This window comes from Ambystoma mexicanum, chromosome 3p (assembly GCF_040938575.1).
Source record: "Ambystoma mexicanum isolate Mex_15411 chromosome 3p, UKY_AmexF1_1, whole genome shotgun sequence".
NCBI lineage: Eukaryota > Metazoa > Chordata > Amphibia > Caudata > Ambystomatidae > Ambystoma > Ambystoma mexicanum.
This window is the reverse complement of record NC_090925.1, coordinates 422,411,938-422,430,525: the sequence shown is the minus strand read 5'-3', so window position 1 is coordinate 422,430,525 and position 18,588 is coordinate 422,411,938. Positions and strand designations below refer to the sequence as shown.

General features: G+C 46.4%; 1 long non-coding RNA gene across 1 annotated transcript; it reads left to right on the top strand.

Annotated features, from left to right (window-relative positions):
- Positions 1-940: 940 nt before the first annotated feature.
- On the top strand, positions 941-2,204 carry LOC138579549 (uncharacterized). Its single transcript, XR_011304059.1, has 3 exons — positions 941-1,025; positions 1,492-1,663; positions 1,797-2,204. It is a non-coding gene; the product is annotated as an uncharacterized lncRNA (long non-coding RNA).
- The last annotated feature ends 16,384 nt before the right edge of the window (positions 2,205-18,588 follow it).

The following is an 18,588-nucleotide window of genomic DNA, read 5'->3' as shown; positions in this document are numbered from 1 at the left end:
TTGGTGCTCCACTCGAGGGAGACTTTTATACTGTGGACATACTGCCCTGGCCCCATGGGAAAGGTCTCCCCCTAGAAGAGAAGGGACGGCATCCTCACATTCGTCACACTACATTGGTTACAAAGAAGCACTTTACCTGCCTATGGGAAATTACATGTTTATAATTGCTCGATAAGCGATATTTGGGCATTTTATATGCTTGACAGGGATAATATTAATCTGATTTATCATTTTACAAAATTCTGGATTACTATTGAAAACATACTGGATGAGCTCACTAATGTACATTCTAACAAAGTATCAGGATGGGAGAGCCACACTCTAGTGATTCAGGATGTATTTAGTTTAATCTCTGAATTTTAGTAATGATACATACAAGATATCACTTATTTGCAAAAAGACAGATAGACGGACAGTTAGACATTTAGTATTATAGGTGTACCGTTGGGTACCACCCTCAAGAGTTCTGGATTCTTCAGGCCATTCTCACTGCTTTTTTCGGGTATCCCCTGTCGGTGAGGCGTTGTTGGAGTTGGTCTGCATGGGTCTCAAAGTTCTCTCTTTCAGTGCAATTTCTTCGGACCCGGAGAAACTGGCTGTAAGGTAAGTTATATTTGAGGCCGACCGGGTGGTAGCTGGAGAAGTGTAGTAAGGTGTTCCTGTCTGTTGGTTTTCTGAACAATTCCGTCTTGAGAAGGTTCCCAGTGCGGTAGATATGTAAGTCCAGGAAATTGATTGCCTGATGGTCCCATTCTAGAGTGAATCTGATGTAGGGGTTCCTCTGATTGACCCAATGTTGGAAAGACATAAGTTGGGTCTGGCTACCTTGCCAGATGAGCAGGACATCGTCGATGTATCTGCGCCATATTAAGATGTTGTTGAGGTAAGGATTGTTGGCCCACGTGCTCATACCCGATTGGACAGCTCGTTCAAGGGGCGGGCTCTATCTACTCTCTTTAGTTTCGCTTTCAGTTACTCTGACCGCGATGCTCCAGACAGACGCCTCCGCATAGATACTCCAACAAGTAAGTTTTACTTGCCAACACGGCCTGCACTCTCCGTTCCGCTCAATCAATCGGGACACCTCTCAGTATCCTCATTATCATTATTTTAACGTGCACACCCACACCGCACCTCGAATCATAGTCCCACGGTCGCGCTTTCAGTTCCTCTGACCGCGCGGCGCTAGACAGACACTCCTACTAGTTAGTTTCACTTTCCAACATGGTCTACATTCACTGTTCCGCTCTATCACCCGGGACACTTTTCATGAATTAACATGCACACTCACGCCGCACCTCAGACCAAATTCTCATGGTCTGTTGCGCACACTCACTGGACACCACTCACGCTCCATGGCTGCCTCGTCCTCACTGTAATCCGTTCACCCCCCTTAGGTCATCACCATTGCGGGGTTGGTCAGCCCACTTACCTCTCACCCATTCTTGACCTTAGACTGAGACTACAAGCAGCTCTTCCACTGTCTTTTAGCTGCCGGCGCCATTCATTGACGCTCCTGACACCTGGTAACACCGGTTCCAGATTTGGTATTTTGGACCAACATCCTGAGCAAGAGTGGACAGTGGGCCACCGTCTTCACCTGACTCTATGCATGGTTGAAGATCATCGGAAGCTTGTACCGCCACACAGCTTGTCAGTTACGGTAAGCTTCTGTCAACTGGTGCAAAGTTAGTGCACCGGTATCAACACCAATCAGTCACTAATAAGTTACTTAAATCACCACTAATTTCTTGAGACCCCACACATCCCTAACCATCTGCTTTTAAACCCTACAGATACCATACGGACAGTGTTTCATTCCTTCACCTCCATCCTGAAGAAGGCCATCTTAGCCACCCACATCCAGTTCTCGTACTCCGTGGCCGAAACACTACAGTGTCGATCTATGACACAACCACACCCCAATCGTACCTGTACACACCTGTTGTTGTGTTTTTTCTTTTGACAATAACCATGGACCAAATGAGGTCCTGGGCTGCATTCACTCTTGTGTTGTGAACCTATGTTGATTGTGTATCCAAGAGATTTTGCACCACCAGAAGGCTAATACCCTCCACACTCTTGAGGGTGGTACCCAACGGTACACATATAATACTAAATGTGTAACTGTCCGTCTATCTGTCTTTTTGCAAATAAGTGATATCTTGTCTGTATCATTATTAAAATTCAGAGATTAAACTAAATACATCCTGAATCTCTAGAGTGTGGCTCTCCCATCCTGATTATTTGTTTGAATGTACTCCCCCCCCCCCTGGTCATATCAGGACCTAGCCAGGCACCCTGTATTATTACCTGAGCTCACTAATGGACATTTGTAACCCAGATGATGATTTTAATATGTGTTTTACTATTTTAATATGTTTATTACTATTTTACTATTTGATATTGTACTTAAGTGCAATATGGTGTAGACTGACTGATGTGTGTATTTCAAACATAATATAAAAAAGCCGTATTGAGTATATTATTATCAATAATACATTATTATTATTTTTAAATGTTTTGCCCACCTTTTTTAGCAATTAGAAAACATACTTTGAAACCTGTACTGTTGGGTCTGGGCTTTCGTTGTTATGAGCCAGCATTGTACTATTTTCTCTTGGCAGATTCTGTACAAGTGGGTTGGGCTGTATTGACGTTTTAAAAACGTGCTGTATTTTGGAGATAATTTTTATTAATATCAGTTAGGTCTTGAGTATTGCAGTTTTATTTCTCACATCTATCTATGTTGTTGGGTTTAACTACACCCATTTTATTTTCTAAGCCTCTGATCACCTGCCACTTTCCTTTTCTCTCTCCCCCATACCCTTTCTACTACTACTCCTCCTTTGCCTACTTTTACTCATCATGATCTTTGTTCCTTTAACTCTGTAATTCTCTACATTCTTCACTTCCATCTATTCCTACTTTCTCTTCCTTGCCTCCTGATGTGGCTGCTAGTACCTGCTAATACCCGCCATTCTACCTTGCTGTCTGTACATGATTCTATCTGGCCTCTTTGGTCTTTTACTCCCTCTGGCAGCCTTTGCTTACTTCTGATCTTACTCCCTCCACTGCTGTTGGCATAAAGCTGAGTGGCATTGGAAATTCTTGGGCTGCATACACACAGGTTGCTAATTTCCAAAATATCAATTCTTTTCTACCACCTCTCCAATATGGATTCCATCCTTCTTATTCTACTGAGACTGCTCATTTGCATGTTTCCAAATCTCTTCTGTCTGCTCATCATTCTAAGCTCTACTCTATACTTATTCTTCTCCATCTATCTGCAGCATTCAACATTGTTGAGCACACTCTTATTATTTCTTCCCTTTCTTCTGTGGGTATTACTGGGTCTGTCCTTGAATGGTTCCGCTCCTATCTCTCTCATCTGTCCTATTCTGTAACTTGGGCTGCACATACCTCTTCCTCAGTTCCTCTTCCCTATGGTTCCCTCAAGGCTCTGTACTTAGTCCTCTCCTTTTCTCTCTCTTCAGTGCCCTTCTCTCTGCTCTTATTTGTTAATTGAATCTTTCCTTTCATCTGTACGCAGATGATACACACATCTTTCTCTCTTTTTCTTCTTTTGACTCTATTATGCACTCCACTGTATCAACTTGCCTTTCTGCTGTCCAAAACTGGATGTCTTCTCATTTTCCACACCTCAATCCTTCTAAAACTGAGGTTCTGTTTTTACCAGCTTCAAATATTACCCCTACTCTTTCTCTTCTGTCTCTCTTCTTTCCTCCTTCTTTGGCCTTTTCCTCTTCTGCACGCAATTTGGGGTTTATCTTTGATCCCTTGCTTTCCTTTAAACTGCATATCTTTTCTATTGCTCACTCCTGTCACTATGCTCTTTTTACCATCCGTCGTGCTCGCCATTATCTCTCATTTCATGCTACTAAACGTCTTCTGTTCTGCTTGATCTTTTCTCATATCAACTACTGGTTTTCTCTTCTGCTTGGCCTCCCTGCCTCACATGTTTTTCCTCTCCAATCTGGTTGTAATTTTTCGGTTCCTCTTCTCTTCTCTTTATCTTTTTGCTCCTCTATCACATCTTCTTTACTTTCTATTTCACTGCTTCCCTTTGAATCACCTCTTCGCTACCATTTTCTTTCAATTGTTTTTAAAGGTACTCAAGGCTTGGCTTCCCCTTATCTTTCTTTGCTAGTCTTGTTCTATTCTCCCTCTCTGACTCTCCGATCCCAGAATCTGCTTCTTCTCACTGTCGCCAAACCCATGTGCTTCTTCCGTTTCAGATCTTTTGCTCTCTTAGCCACTAAACACTGAAATTCTCTCCCTCTCTCTATCCGCTCTTCTTCATCTTTTTGTATTTTTAATCTAACCTGAAAACTCATCTTCTCTACCTTCTCTCTACTTGGTGAATTTCTGTTCCTCTTCCCCTCCTTCTGTTTTTAGTTGTTTTTTACATTATCATGTACTTGTACCATTTTCTAATATGTTGTAATCGTGCTTTTGGCAAAAAAGCACTTTATAAATTCAACAAAATGAAAATGAAAAAATGAAATAAGAAGAAGTCCATTGCAAGTTGGGCTAGGCAAAGCCCATACTGAGGCTATTGTGCAAGTCTCCCCTTTTTCCTTTTGGTTTGGTAGGGCCAGTTAGTTTTTAAGGATTTCGGACAGAAGACCTTTTTACTTTGGACTTGATTAGCATTAGTCCTGCTAGTTAGGGAGCTTCCCTCATTGCGATAGGGAAAGTTAGGCATTTAACTTTTTATTTAAATAAACTCCTTTACCGTGACCCAATGTAGTCAGAGTCCTTCTTCTCGTTCAACACATAGGCCATAGGTCGAAGGAAATAGCAACTCCCCATTAAGGGCTCTGCCCCTTTAAGTAGCCCCCTGAGCATTATGTTTGCTCAGTGTTGTGCATATGTTTAGACTGAAGTCTGCCTGTGGGGAGTGAGAAAGAGATAAGGCTTACATACATTGGGAAACATCAGTGCAGCTAGCTGTCAGCATCAGGCACAGTACATGTGCAGCCACCGCAGACCTCATAGAGCGAGTAGACCATCAGCAGTGTCTTTGGCACACATGGGATATACAAGATGGTTGCAGAGCGAGGAACTGGCTTGGTCCTCAGTACCACATGTTGCATCAGAGACACAGGTGCATTGAGGAATTCAAAACTACAGCTCTGATAAAATGTCAGCTCTTTGGATGACCCGGGGGGTGGAGGGGGTTATACCTTGATAATTGGAGAAGGCATTTTTACCAGGGTGTGGGAATAGGGCATTGGTGAGCAAGTTGTAAAGGTCGTTTGAGTCGGAGAAAGAGTTATTGGGACCGATCAGGAGGAGGATGTGATAACCGTACAAATGTCAGTAACCAAAAGAGAATAATGCAACTGACCTGGATGAGATGCAGCACTTAATAGAAATGATAATCCTCCCTGTCGCCCTGTCCCTTCCTGCCAATAGATAGCTAAGAGAGGACAGATTTTCCAGGGAAAACCTCTGGGGAAAAAACCCTGTGGTTCCTGTCTGGAGCGTGTTCGGGTTGCTTCTGTCGCTAGGATTGTCGTAGTCCGAAGGGCAATCTCAGTGGAATGACTGGCTACGGTGTCTTACTTCTGATGTGAACACTTCAACTACAACAAAGATAAGGAATTAGTGAAAGAAGTCAGAGATTGGAAGCCAAGAGAAGTTGTGGTTTCAGGAGTTAATTACCCTGAAGGTTTTCGATTGGGAAGCGGAATGAGTGCAGTTCTGGAATCGGCAGGTTCCGGTATAGAACAACAGAGTGCTGCCTTAGTGTGCTGTTTCTATTCCGAAATAACCGGGCAACAGTGAAGTTAACCGCAATGTAGTAGAGTGGAAGGTGTGAGTGAGTATGACTTCAGGTTTAAGAGTCTTTTACCGACCCATCCCCGGGAACAGCAGTGCAGTACAGTACATTTAGTTTCTGAATGTCGGCTGTGGCGTTCGTTGTCTTTCGGGGTGAACCCGGGCAGAGAAAAGGGAAAAAGCGTTGGTTCGGGAAGTTCTGTTTGTGGCTTGAGCGAGTACTGGTACCTGGAAGAGAGACGCCAATAGACACCAGCTGAGATGAACAGGAGGGTTGCGAGGGAACTGACTGCTCCTGTGAGAGGGAGATCGGAAGGTTAGAGAAGAAAGGACAAACATAGAATAACTTGGATCTTCAGGACACAGGTTACGAACTTACGGAGCGCATGCCATAAGGAGTAGCTTCACGAAGCCTCTCAGTTCGGACAATCCAAATGAACCGTTGCAGATCGAGGGGGCGGGGGCCGGGCCCATTGCACGCACGAACAAGGGATGACTGGAGCGTTCCAGGAGCTGCCAGGCACCAACCTGAGGGTATTCCTAGACACAACTCCAATCTGCTTCCATCGTTGCCAAATAGACCACCAGAGGTTATTACCCATGACAGAGAAGGGGGCAGCCTCAGCCCCCCAGCCCCAGGGGCTTTAAAGTAAGGCAAGATGCATTTGAGGCACTGTAATGAATCAGGAAGTAGGGAGGTCAGTGAAAGGGATGCTTTCCTGTCCACTAGGACCCCATACTAACTTAGTCAATTATCGTGTATTCATATGGTGTGGCCCAAGGTGCGGGCTGCATCGATATTTTGTGTAGTTATTAATATTCCTAGGTAGGAGAGAAGGCTTGCATGGTAAGCACGGTAAAGGCGGCATTGCATGCACTAGACCCACATCCACAAGGCAACTGGAATCTGCAGTCATGCCCGAGCTCCCATGAGGACAGTTCGCACCCCCACTCACCACACTGATTGTTCTTGAAAGAGTTGTGGAGATATGTCTTTCATCCAAGAGCAAAGTACACTACAAGGCCGCGATCAGAGGCCGGCGACTGGTGTGCATGTTATCTCACTTTGGCCAAAGCATGACCTGGCCCATTCCTGAGTGACCATGAGTTATAGCCCATATAACTGACTAAACCCGGAGAACCCCGAATTCCGTGGCACCAGGTTCCCTTTTATCCTCAACCCCCAATTAACAAGTCCTGAAATGTTCAAAGAGGATGGACAGGGTGTGTCATTGGAGCGACAAACATGTGATTTGTATTGCGAGGTGCTGGGATGGATAAATTATAGTTCAAAATGAGGGCGGAGACCTTGGAGCCGGATGGTGCGGAGGGATTGAGTGAAATGGGTGTGTGATGGTGAGAGTGCCCAGGAACCTCCTGTATGTCTGTTTTGAAGCCTGCCAAGTGCACTCTGTGGGTGATAAACAAGCTGCATAGTAGGAATATAATTAATTTGTTGTCTGACTTTCGACGTGAGAAGAAGATGAGCCCTGCAGAGCCCACGTGATGGAAGACGGAGGAGACTTGGCTGGGACCAATAAACTGTGATCCCATATGGATAAAGCAGCACCTGTATAGGATCCATACAATCAGCCATGCAGGTTGTCCTCATATCTATTGCATCATTTATGACGATGTTTTGCTTTAAATGTTTCTACTTGTACGTCTTTTAGGCTGGACGTTCTTGGCAGCAGAGTCCTTTGCTGCTGCTCTCATCTGCGCATGAGATTAAACTTGTTATCCTTACAAGATCGACTTGGGCCTTTCTTCCGTAGCGGGTTGTATTCTCTCTGGTGTGAGCGTTTAGGGGCTTACTTTCAAGGTTTGAACAGACACAAAGGGTGAGGTGTAAGAGAATAAAAAGTAGGAGTTTCGAGAGAGCATTGAGGAAGAAGAAGGAGAAAACAATAAGGACTTTAGGACAAACCGCAGTGAGGTGGTGAAAGGAAAATATATGGAAGAACTGAAGATTGGAAGGGGTAAGGAGAAGGAGGTGCCCACCAAAGCCTGTGAATAATGAGATTGGGAAGGGTGGCAGCAGAAGCATGTGTTGGTGCATTAAGGAGCTCCAGGAGACAGAGACTGAATGGAGAGGAGAGGAGAAGCAAGACAGGTGTGCTTAGTCATGAGAGCATTGCTACCAACAAGGAGGTAAGTAAGGATGACTTGCTGGGGACTAAGGCCAGGACCCTAGTGCAGGGAAGTGGCATGATTAGACTAGTCTAGCCTATACCAGCCTATAGAGAAGCTCGAATTGCCCCCCTCTTTGTGGTAGCTGTGGGTTTTGTCTATTGTTACCCATCCTCATCTTCTGTGATCTTTCCCAGAGTTAAGGACAGGAAGCAGAGGGCCTGAACCTACAGCCCAAAGAGACCAGAATCTACTGACCAAGTGGACAAGAAAGGGGTTTTGGGACACTAAAAAAACAAGACTGTGAGTAACTGAAAAGTGCCTACCTGTCCAGGAACGAGGCCCGGGTGGGAATTTGAGAGACCTAGAACACTACATTTATCGTAAGAAGCCATATTGTTGTTTTATTTTCGTATTCTGTCTTACTGTGGGCCATCTCTGTAACTCTCCTAGCTAAACCTTTTTGAACTACACATCTCTGTGTCAGCATCTCAATGGTCATACTCTGCTGTTTGACTGTAGGAAGGATCGATTACGGATTGTTCCAATAATGCCCGGTGCTGGCTTTTCTCATTTTTAGGTCCCATATCTGCTTGTGTTGCTTCTGGGGGCTTTAAATCTCCTGCTGAATTGCTAAAATGCGGTGTTCTGCAGGGCGTATTCCTCTCTCCTACCCTCTTTAACTTATACACTCGTCCTTTGTATGATCTTCTGGATAGCAGGTGTTATCAAACTGACTGGCAATTACTATCTGGGTCTCATAAAAATCACTTCTATTTATGCTGCCATTGAAGATTGGATGATCAAGAACACCTTTGCTCTCAATGGTAATAAAACTGAGATTATGCTCGTTGGTACCCCCAACGCCTTACTAAGCTGCAACTCAGATCTTCTGCTTTTAATATCTCTGGAGTCTCTATTAAGATCAGCCCCTGGGTCAAGACTCTTGGTGTATATTTTGACGCTAACCTAAATATGAAAAAACATGTCAGTCAGCCGAAGGCCTTGTGCGCCTATACAACATGTCTTATTAAACCATTTTTATCCAATTGTAACACTGCGTCCCTCGCTGTTGCTCTGGTCGATTCCAAACTTGACTACGGCAATAGCCTTTTGGCTGGCACCCCAGTCTAACCTGGCCTCTTTACAGGTTGTGCAAAATAATGCTGTTCGAGCTGTATGCGTCCCTCACCTACAACTGCCTTACGGAAAATGCGTCATCCTATTTGAAAGCTAGGATTAAGCCTTCTCATCTGTCTCACTCACTTCGGCCCAGTAACTTAAACAAACTTGAGCAGCCACAATACAGGCTTACTCGTTTTGGAGGCACTCATTTTGATTCTGTTGCGCCACGCTTTTGTAATTCTCTCACTGTCTCTTTGCATCTCTGCTCCGAGTTTCTACCTTTTACGAAATCCCTCAAAACTATTTTTTTAACTCCGATGATTAGATCTCCCTAGTTTCCAGCATCTTTTCTGGTATTTGCCGTGCCTCCTCTCTGTTTTCTCTATTAGTTGCTGCACACTGATGCCTTGGGCCGAGTTGCGCCTTATAAGAGTTAATTAACATTAACATAACATTATCACTGTGCTAGAAGGAACCAATGAAGAAATGCTTCTAGTTGAAAATCCAGACGTAATGAGCTTTGCAACACGCACAGTCGATTTGCTTACCACTAGATCAATTATTTCTAGACTCAGAACGTTCACATTTCCGAAAGGCTCAGACATAAAGTGGGTCCTTTCCAAAATGGTCAAAACAAATTGTACATGGTCCTTAATATAATAGTATAATAATAATAGTAATTATAGTAGTGATAGTAGTTATATAATAGTATATAATAATGGGCAGACAGGAATATTCCATACTAAAAGGCCTAAACATTATGGATGCCAAGCTACAGGCGAATAGATGTGTAGACATGGGTTGTCAGCCCGTTAGTAAGACAGGCATTTCCACATTAGATTGCCCATAAGAAGTTAAATCACTAAAATGTTTTGGAAAATGCAGCCAGCTACATGCCGGAGAGCCTCCTTCTGCTCCACGCGGCCACGGGGGAATCACCATGACCATCGGGACGTCGGCGAGACCTACTGGAGCCCCAGGCAGGCTCTGGGTGGGAGGTTCGCTCAAGTCTGGGGGTGCCACTTCCACAATTGCAGAAATTGTGCCTTTCACTGAAGATTATGGATTTTGGGGCTTGTGTGACCCAAGCACTGTGAAAAGCACATTATTGCCACCACGGTAATACTTTGAAACCAGGAAATCCCAGTATTCTAAAATGGCCACCCCATTTCTTCTTTCTCGAGTCTTGTGTATGGCACCCTGACACTGCTGTGATTAGCCCACGAACAAAGCCCTCTGTCTTAGCCTGTCCGGACCCAGGAGAGCCTTGGAGGTCCCCCCATCGTTTTCCCCCTCATCAAAGCATGGAGCAGCCTCCTGTATACAGCCTGCTACCCTGTGAACTTGAGGCCCTGCATCTCTACGCACTCTGCAGACTTGCCAGTGAGTGATGGCTGAACATTGTCACTGCCTCCTCCACTAACAACTGTTAACAAAACTGTGCCTAAATCCTTCCTCGAGGGTCGACTTATGAAAGTCTTTTCTGATTCGGCAAACGCTACCCCAACCACTATCCATTGTAGCGTCCCACAGGGATCCTGCACTGCACCCACCTTATACAACATTTTCACCCTCCCACTGTTCAATGACCTTGACCATCGCCACATAGCTTACACCAACTATGCTGACGACACACAAGTCCTGCTCCCCCTTACTTGGGTATATGAACAAGACACCGCAGCACTAACAAAAATATACACAGCCATTCAAACCTGGATGGCAGCCAATGGACTTTGCCTTAACGGGGACAAAACAGAGATCCTACTAGTTGGCACCAAAGAAACACTAAACAAACTCCCGCCTCTATACAAATCCTTTAACGTTGGTAACTCCACCATCACAGTCTCCACTGCAGTAAAAACACTAGGAGTATATCTTGACTCCACTCTCTATGACACAGCAAGTCAATGCCGTAGCCTCTTCTGCTGCACTCACCACTAAGATAATCAACGCCATTAAACCCTTCCTATCCCCAAAAAACTGCTTGAATGTAGCCAGAGCCACAGTAGGTACCAAACTGGACTACTGCAACTCCCTCTTCCTGGGCACGTCTGCACAAAACATTAAAAAAATGCAAGTCACACAAAACAATGCTCTAAGAGCAGCCCTGAGCATTCCAAAAAGGGAGCACATCTCTCAAGCCACATCTCCCAAGCCAGAAAAGAAGCACACTGGTTACCTATAAAAGAGTGCATACTATTCAAATCCATGGCCATCACCCACAGATGCCTCTCTGCCAATGCCCCACACATGACCAACCAGACCTATGTACCCACCTTTAAAAGAAGCAAAGCCGGAGGGTCCAGCTTTCAACACCTAGCACCCAAAAACTGGAACGCACTCCCCACCGCCTTAAGGAACGAAAAATCATACCATGCCTTCCGTAGACTACTCATAACCACGCTGTTCAACTAACCCTGCCTCACCTGTATTCTCCCCACTGTATGTTTGTAAATAACAGCAAATGTATGAAAATATGCTTCTATGCAAATCTGTGTATCTGTATATTCACTATGTATGCCTGTAACAAGTAAGACTTCTTTAGCGCCACAATGCCCCTGGGCAGATGTGCGCTCTATAAATCCAAATAAATAAAAAAAAATCACTCTGCCTTCCTTGCCTTACCTAATCTACTTCTTATGTCATTGCATTTGTGTCCCTTTTTGGAAATTTGAATCCTGGTGTGTGTTTATTAACATATTTGCACCCCATTTTGCACTGCATTTTGTGTCACTTTTTGGAAATTCGAATCCTGGTGTGCTTTTTTTTAACATATTTGCACCCCATTTTGCACTGCATTTTGTGTCCTTTTTTGGAAATTCGAATCCTGGTGTGCTTTTTTTTAACATATTTGCACCCCATTTTGCACTGCATTTTGTGTCCTTTTTTGGAAATTCGAATCCTGGTGTGCTTTTTTTTAACATCTTCCCACCCCATTTTGCATTGCATTTTGTGTCCCTTTTTGGAAATTCGAATCCTGTTGTGTGTTTTTTAACATATTTGCAACCCATTTTGCATGTCGTGTCCTTTTTGCGACTACTAGACCGCCTGGAGAGTTTGTGCTAGGGCTGTGCGGTGCAGCCACTCCTCCTTCCTTCATCTATCCTCTGCTGCCCCTATGGCACTCACCATCTCCCCTATCTTCACTAACTGCTACACTCAACTATCCTTCCTCTGTCATGAAGTCTGGAAGAAAAAAGCATAAAAATAACATCCTGACTACTAACCCTGGCCTACCCATCGCAGACACCGATTCAGAACAATTTTTGGTTAGGTCTTCACTGATATCCTCTTCTCTGTCCCCTTCCCAGATCTATGGACTACTCATCTTATCTCTACTCTCTCTCCTCGCACATCCTCTCCCATTAATGGTGGCACAAAATGGGAAGTCCTCTTGGCGGGCTTCGCATCATCCTCCAGGTGTATCATAAATGTCTATCACACTGGCACTATCTTGGTTCAGGGCCCTCAACCCAACCTCCTTCTCTTTGACTGGTGCCTGTCGTCCCTCATCAACTTACTTCGCACACCTGCTACTTCCTCTTCCACTATCTATGCCGCCCTCCCCTGACTGGTGTACCACACCCCAGTGCCTCTCCTCGGAAAACTTAAAAAGGCTGAGACCTCCTGCATCTAGCCACACTCAATGCTCATTTTGCCATCAAACACTCTGCCGACATCTGCCTCCTTCTTGAAGACATTAACCTTGATATCCTTGCTCTCACCGAGACGTGGTTTAGTGCCAGCTCTGTCACTGCTCTTGACTCCCTTCTCCCTGATGGCTTTAAGATCATCTCCAACCCTCGCCCTAACCGTGCTGGCAGTGGTGTTGCTCTGATTTTCCTTGAGTGGGTCCCTTCCTCCCTCATACCCACTCAGCCTTACTCTTCCTTCGAGACCCTGGTTTTGCAAGCTGGTCATCTCACCCACCTCCTCTCTAACCACAGCCACTATCTACAGGCCACCTGGCGCTACCACCTTGTTCCTCTCTGAATGGCCTGATTTCTCCTCCTCTTCCTTCACAACCACCTCTAAACTCCTTTGCATGGGTGACTTCAACATCCATCTGGACTCCTAAATCACAGTTTCCACTCTCTTCTGTGACCTTTGCACCTTGCTCTTCCACTCCATTCTCCTTTCTGGTCTGACCCACTCAGCTGGAGACACTCTTGATGCCTTCATCCACTCTGATATTCCACTCTCCTCCCCACTGATCATCCCTCTCTCCTGGTCAGACAACTCTCTCTTCTCCTCTAACCTGGGTCCTCACGGCCCCCTGACCGTACCTCCTGCAGCCCTGCCAACCTCGTTCACGAACATCCGTCTGATGAAATTAGTGTCAGCTGCTGCCTTCTCATTCACCTTCACCCCCTTCTCCCCCGATCGCTCTGACTCTGCCACCAGCAACCTCCCTCTTGCCATTACTAACACTCTGGACATTCTTGCCCCAGACATGAGGATCCGCCTGAAACCTGACTCTAAGCATAACACCTGGTACGACTCTGAACTTGCAGCCCTGAAACGCAGGTGCAGAGCTGCAGAACAGAAGTGGCAGACCTCAGGATCACCCTCTGACAAACTGGCCTGTCACCTGCTCCAAAGGCAATACCGACTTGCCATCCGCACCAAGAAAAGGGCCCACATCCAGGCTAGCGTCTCCGCTGCATCCAACAACATGGCTGAACTCTTTAAAATCTGAAGGGAACTAGCCAACCCTTCCACAGTCTCCTCCTCACCTCTTCCGTCCCAAGCCCTCTGCAATGCACTTTACTAGAAAAGCTCGGGACATCCTGAGCACCCTTTCGTCTCGCCCGCCTCCCTCGAACACCCCTTGCCTCCTATGGCTTCCTACCCCCCCTCTGCATTTCTCTCCTCCTTCTCCCCTATCACACTTGATGAGGTCACCAGAGTTGTCCGCTCCATGAAGGTCTCCTCCAAACAGGTTTCCCCCTGCTCCTCCAGAACCATTAAGGACAATATTGGCTCTCTGGCCCCTGCGCTTGCTGATTTCTGCAGCCACTCTTTTGCTACTGGGTCTCTACTGGGTCTTTCCCCTCCTCCATCAAGCACTCCTGTGTGCACCCCTCCTCCTGAAAATACCTTCTGCAGACACCACTTGTCCAGCCAACTACCACCCCATGTCTATCACCCCTTCCTCTGGAAACTCCTGGAGAAAACCGGCCTTCCCCCAAATTACCTAGCACACTGAACTTGTTGGTTGCCTCCATGACCATCAATCTGGATTCCGAGCATCCAGAGGCACGGAAACTGCTCTTCTGAACACCGGTGAGGAACTGCTCGCATCTCTTGATTCCAACTCTCCAGCTGTCCTCATTCTACTTGATCTCTCCTTTTGATTTGATACAGCATTCTCATAAAACAGCTCCATGATGCTGTCATGACCCTTGCCCCTGGCCCTCACTGGCAAATCAGCCTTCCAGTTAGGGCCAGGTCAATGGCCTTAAAACCTCATCCAAGACTCTCTTGGAGTGAGTCCTGGCGCCTTTGGCGCCAGGCTCATAACCATCATGAAAACCAACATTGGACTGGGACTATTTACTTGGGACTATTTAACTTGGGGGGTTCAGCCAACATGGAGGCACACACATAGCTCAGTTACAAGGAACTGAGCTATGCGGTCTAGTCTTTTGGGTGTGGCAGGCCTGGGACTATTTTACCTGGACTACTTTACCTGAGACTATTTAAACCACACCCAAACAGCAGAACATGCTTTGCGTTATACTGCTGTGGGCAGCGTAATGCTCACTGTGTCCAGTTCTTTGATGCCAGTTTACCTGAAACCAAGGACCTGCAGAGAGAGAAAGAACACTACGAAACTTACCTGGAACAGTATCCTTTCTTCAGTTCCACTCACCTGAAGGTACGAACTCCATCATCCGGCACCGCATGCATCCTGGAATACCATAACGTGGAAAGAGGAGAAAGAAAAAACAGCATTAGTAAGCGTTTACTGACGTTTCCTCCCGAATGAAGAAAGCCACACAATTCTTACCTGGGTAGTCATCTCCTGGTCAGTATCATTGCTGGAACATTACGGCACTCGGTGAGGAACATCGCAACCTGCAAGGAGAGAAAAGACACAGGTTAGCAATATAAAAGGCAAAATAGTGCCGCGCATCGCACATTACTCACCGGACAGCATTGCGCACACCGCGCTTTCAACCTACCGGGCCATTCTCATCTTCAAACTGCATGACAACACCAAAATACCTTTCCATACCTAAAAGGAAAGAAGCAAGACATTATTATTCAAACTAAGAGTAACATAAGAACTGCATATAAAGACTGTAAAGCAGCAAACCTACGGAGTCGCAGCAGGCCTGGATTCTCACAGGGGGGCTTGCACCAGTAAAGTAACATGGTCGCTGCTCGCCCCCCACATCTACGCGCCCCTGCCACGAGGAGCAGGATGGAGAATCCACCTTTCACAATATTAAGGTGAGGAGAAGGCCCAAGGGGGAGGAAGGAGTTGAGGCTAAGGGAGGTGGGAAAACATAAAGACAATCTGGTATTGAATCCAGCTCTCCTATATTGCAGACCCATCTTTAACCTGAGGCCTTAACAAGGGACCGGGAGAGGGTTTGAGAGTGCAAATCATCCAACCAGGGCTGGTTCGCGTCCCCGTGGATACCAGGTGAGCGTAACAGATACCCTGGGTATCTCGGAGCAGGCACTGGACTTGCTGACCTTCCTCAGTGACAGTCCGTCTCAGGTTATTCTGGGTGCTTTCTCCTCCCCTACCTCTTTCTCCACCTGTGGTGTCCCCCAGGGCTCCAACCTATATCCCTGGCTCTTTAACACTTACCTAGCTGCATTGGCACACCTCATTTCCAACTTCTCCCCTAACTTCCAGTGTTACGCAGATGACACAGAACTCTTCTTGAAATCTCGCTCTGACACTCTCCTTACTTCCATCATTCCTGACTGCCTACCTGCCATCCAGTCCTGGTCCACTTCCAACAATCTGTGCCTCAATGCCATCAAGACTGAGATCCTTCATATTGGGACTCCTGCTCCCACTTTCTTCTCCTCACCCTGGCCGACCACTATGGGCTCTCCCCCCTCTCCTTCATCTGAAGCCAGAAACCTTCGAGTCATCTTCTTTGACTCCTCTTTTTCCTTCCTCCCTCACATTCAGGACCTTGCCAAGAAGGCCCACTTTTCAACTCTACCTCCTCAAAGGAATTATCATTTTCCTCGCTTTCCCCCAGAAGCCCAATGTCTCTAGAGCTCTAGTTCTCTCTAGGCTAGACTACTACAATAGCATTTTCCTTTATCTACATTCTTCCTCTCTACGGCCCGTCCAGCTAATCCAGAATAGGGCAGCAAGCCTTATCCTTGGCCTCAAGACCAGGGACCGCATCTCTCCAGCCCTAAAAAATCTCTGCTGGCTCCCGGTTGCTGCAAGGATCAAATTTAAATTCATCTGCATCATCCATAAGGCTGCCTGGGGCCGGGGGCGACACTTTCTATAGCTTGCTCTCATTAAATACTTTCCCTCCAGATCTTTACGTTCCTTCAACACCAACTCTCTGTGTGTCAAGCTCTACGCTAAACAGAAAGCTGGTGGCCGATGTTTTTCCTCAGCAGGCTCCATCCGGTGGAACAGCCTCCCCTTTCGTCTTCATCTTGAGCCGGATCGCCTCAAATTCTGGAAGCTCCTCAAGATTTTCCTCTTCACCTCCTCCTTCCCTTCTTCCCTCTTCTGCTAATCCCACAGTTGCTGAGATTGGTGAACAGGGACCTTATGTGTCCTTTTATTTGGGGGGGCCTGGATGACCATTCCCTAGCACTTCCTCAACTTGGCACTTACAGCTGCTCACTCCCGAGCACTTCCTTATGGGTACACCTAGCACTTACCCCCCCCCTCTTCTCTCTCTGCACTTGCAAGTTCTGAATGCTCACAAGGCCTAGTAGGTCCACTTCTATCCTTCATTGTTTTAAATGATTTTCTGACCCATGTTCCCTCTCAGTTGCCCTGTGGGCGCTTTGAAACACAATTTACTTGCTGTATAAGCGCCTTAAAAATGCACAATAAATAAATAAAGTAAGGGGTGTCAGAGGACAGCTGACAAAACAAATGCTTTGTAATTCCCCCAAATATCATGCGAATAACATGCTAAGGCACATTTCCTGCGACCCCTAGAGTTTGCCTAGTGTTGATAGGCTGCACTCACTATGCAGAAGCAAAGAGGGAGCTAAGGTGCATGGCCCTCTAGTCGAGGGCAGGCTCGGACTGGCCTATAGGGAATTTGGCCCATGGCTGAACCAAAAACACAAAATGCTGTTGTGGGCCAGTTTTTTGGCCAATGTGGGGCAGTTTTCTGGCCAATGTGGGCCAGTTTAATGATCTACTTCACTATGCGGCTAGTAGTTTTGGCCAGTGTTGCTGAGTAAATATTCTTTAAATATTCTTGCATCACATTTTTATCAAAAAGCTCCCCCTTGGGTGCTATTCAGTCTCACAAAAGGAATGAATTGCCATTTGCAACTGTGGGCCACGTTTGTGCCAGAGACGATTCTTTGGCCCAGTCCGGCCCTGGTGGGGGGACAAAGTCACTCCCCTGCTTGCATTTTCAGGGCATACATGTCAGATGGAGCAATGGACAGGAAGCCAATATGCCGGGCTAGAAGGCCTTTGGACGCTGTTACGTCAGGTTTCCCCTTAAGGCAACATACCTGCTTACCAGGCACCTAGATTCTCTATCCTCTTTTGCGTCTGGACCCCTGAAACAATCCTGGAGCATGTTGCCCATCTTTGCAAACACAATACGGACACTGATCAATGTGGCCGCCATCTTGGGGTTGTTTGAGCATGCTTCAGGGACACAGTGCATAGGACACGCATGCACAGAGCACTGGCATCCTTGACTGAGCCAGGGTAACCCGGGAAGCGAGGCTGAAACACACTCTCATGCCGCCCTCTCCATTTAATTGGCACAGCCCCTCGCCTCCTTGAGTCTCAATATCCCCTTGGTGTATGATTGCTCCTTTGCTTCCTACTGCTCCACTATTCCCTCTGTCTCCCGCTCTGTGGAGTTCTGCTGAAGGAATTGCCTTGTTTCTTGCTCCTTGCCTGATACTCCTCTGACCTTCACCCTTGGTATATGCCTTGTTCCTCTACCTCCCTGGTTCCTTGATCCTCTATTTTTAGTTGGCCCTCCCTAGGAGGTCCTCTGGAAACTGCTGCTTCAAAGGCCACACTGAAATAAAATAGCCACACTCACACCAGGGTGCTGACTACTGGAGTCCTTTTGAAGTCAGCAGACATGGGAAGGGGGCAGATTTAGAGTATCCTGAAGAGAGAGAGGGATGCAGAGAGAAGAGTTCCACCATCTTGGTTTCTGCTAGGGCTCTCTACATCTTCCTGTCTACCCCATTTCCTGCTAGTTAAGGCACTCTTGGTATGATATCTGGAGGCAAAGGGTACTTGTTACAAAAGCCTGGATTGGACCACTTACAGCAGGATTGTTTTGCACCAATCACCTGTGACCCCTTTAGGAG